This window comes from Stegostoma tigrinum, unplaced genomic scaffold (assembly GCF_030684315.1).
Source record: "Stegostoma tigrinum isolate sSteTig4 unplaced genomic scaffold, sSteTig4.hap1 scaffold_92, whole genome shotgun sequence".
Taxonomy (NCBI): domain Eukaryota; kingdom Metazoa; phylum Chordata; class Chondrichthyes; order Orectolobiformes; family Stegostomatidae; genus Stegostoma; species Stegostoma tigrinum.
Window position 1 is genome coordinate 92,769 of NW_026728817.1, and position 2,534 is coordinate 95,302.

A 2,534-nucleotide genomic window follows, 5' to 3' on the forward strand; every position below is an offset into this window, starting at 1 on the left:
ACCATGCGAGGTAACATCATGAGTGAGACTTCTGAAGAAGCGATGTTGTTCTCCTCCACTTAGAATTTATACTGCCCGGTCTGTTCCGGCAACGTCTGTCATTGTGCATTCTGTTCTGTATGGGTTGCATATGGGGTCCAATTCTATATGTTTGCCGACTGCATTATGGATTGAGAACCATGCCTCTAGGAATTCCCATGTGTGTCTGTGTTTGGATTGCACTTCTACGGTTATGTTGTCCCAGTTAAACTGATGGCCTTCATTAACTGGGTGTACTGATATTAGGGAATGTTTGTCATGTCATTTTGCTGCCGGCTGATGTTCATGTACACTGATGGCTAGTTTCTTTTCTGTCTGTCTGATATAATGTTTGTGGCAATCGTTGCACGGTATTTTGTAAACAATGTTAGTTCTGCATGTCGTGGGTATGGTGTCTTTAATCCTGGAGAATGTTTGTCGTAGCATGGCTTTGGGCTTGTGTGCTACCGTAATTCCTAGTGGTCGTAGAAGTTGTCAGATCTGATATGTTCCTGATGTGTGGCAGTGTGTCCAGTGTGTTAGGGCATAATGTGTCCTCTTCGTGTTGCTGTTAATTCAGTACCTATGGATGAAATTGCAGGGATATCCATTCAGAGCGAAGATTTTGTATTGGTGTTCTTCCTCTTTCTGCATAGTTCTGGGTCATTGCAATGACTGGTGGCCCGTTTAAATAGTGTCCCGACACAGCTTAGTTTGTGTACCACTGACCTGAGTTAGTTGCCAAATTAAAAGTATCCGAGCCCCTCGAGGCACTGACCCGAGTTGTGATGTGCAAAAGACAACACACGAAGGAGGATCCTTGTGTGATTGATCCAATGTGATCTGTATACCAGGGTAAACAGTGAAGACTAGTCTTCAGCACCCACATTGAACCTGGCTCCATTTGGCCTCCAGTCACCTCTCACAATCTACCATTGCCCTTCACTTTTCCTGACCTCCCCTCTGTTCTTGTTTTAAACTTATTGTACGCCAGGCAGTTTCAGCTGGCATTGCTGCTGTGGAACTGTAACATCGAATGAATCGATTTTGACTGACAAGTGACGTAATTCTGCTTCTAACGATCAGTCAATATTTCGTATTTATTACTGTAAATAATAACCATTAACAGGCTATGACAGTGATGGCACTGATTTGTAATCATTGGACTAGCAGGAAAGATTTGTTTATGTCACTCAGGACACTAACGGATTCAGCCTTGCATTCTCCCGTCCTTCTGCATGTGATGCCGCTCTGCTGTGTTTTGGTTTTGTTCCGTCTTGATTATAATCATCTCCAGTTATCTAATACTTTGTCATTTCTAATACATGAGACTCTCTTCTTGCTCCTGCATTTCTGGCTCCATAGCTCAGTGGTTAGAGCACTGGCCTTGTAAACCAGGGGCCGTGAGTCCAAGTCTCACTGGGGCCTTTGGTATTTTTTCTACATCTTCTGCTTCCAAGATCGAAAGGTGCCCTGAAAAGATTATCTGAAATTATGACTATATCATTTCCTCCACAGGCCAGAAATGTCCCTGAAATTCCACGTTCCTGTTCGCCCTTCCACGTGTTTGACGCGGACCATTCGGAATGGCAGGAAGCAGCTGGTGAGAGTGATGTTTGGTCGGAAGAGCGAGGTGAAGCGGTATAAACTGCAGAGTGGCAGATGAACAATGTGGGAGGAGCACAAATCCGGGGCAGCCACCGAATGCTCCCTTTTGTTTCTGTAAACAGGTTCCTGGTTACAAAGAGAACACTCACTCCGAATCGGCCAGAATCAGCCCATTGAGAGTTTCCTTCAGTCTAAAAGGACAATGACAGCACATACAAAGGAAAATTACCACCCACACGCACCCCCCCCGCCAAGCATCTCACCATTCTGAGTTGGAAACAAACCATTGTTTCTTCTTTGCACCTGGGTCTAAATCCTGGAATTTCTTCCCTGATGGCAAAGGGGCTCTACTTACATGCCAAGAAGCTCATGAAAGTGGCTCATCACCTCTATCTGTGGAGTAATGAGGGATGGGCAATGAAATTTCAGATTAAGACTGTGATTTCACAAGAAGAGCAATTGTCTTTTGCCAGTTTTACTTTTCCAAAACAAAGTCTGGGACATGCATTGTGGAGACACAGAAAGAGTCTTATTCCACCCACTGCAGAGACATCCATGTCACAAGAAGCCAGCTGTCCTGAACCCAGGGCCACCTCCCTTCGAGCCTTTCCACCTCTTGTCTGTTCCCAAGTGTCCGATCGCGCCAGAGCCGAGATTCTACTTGTATTCCTGATCTTTACACTGAATTCTGACTATTTCGATGTCTCAGATCAGCTAATGACACCGAGAGCATCAGAATCAATCTCCCCGTGCCTTCAAGAAGGGAAAGGTGCCTTGTCTTATTCTGCTCAATCAGAAAGTTGATCCTTTGCTTTCCCTTGAGTCTGAATCACAAAGTGTGATGAAAGATTTACGAAGCTGGAGACTGGGTTCGCTGTTTTGTTTCCTTTCCACATTTCCACCGACCA

General features: G+C 45.0%; 1 non-coding gene across 1 annotated transcript; it reads left to right on the top strand.

Annotated features, from left to right (window-relative positions):
- The first annotated feature begins 1,373 nt into the window (after positions 1–1,373).
- Positions 1,374–1,446, top strand: trnat-ugu (transfer RNA threonine (anticodon UGU)). Its single transcript has one exon. It is a non-coding gene; the product is annotated as a tRNA-Thr (tRNA).
- The last annotated feature ends 1,088 nt before the right edge of the window (positions 1,447–2,534 follow it).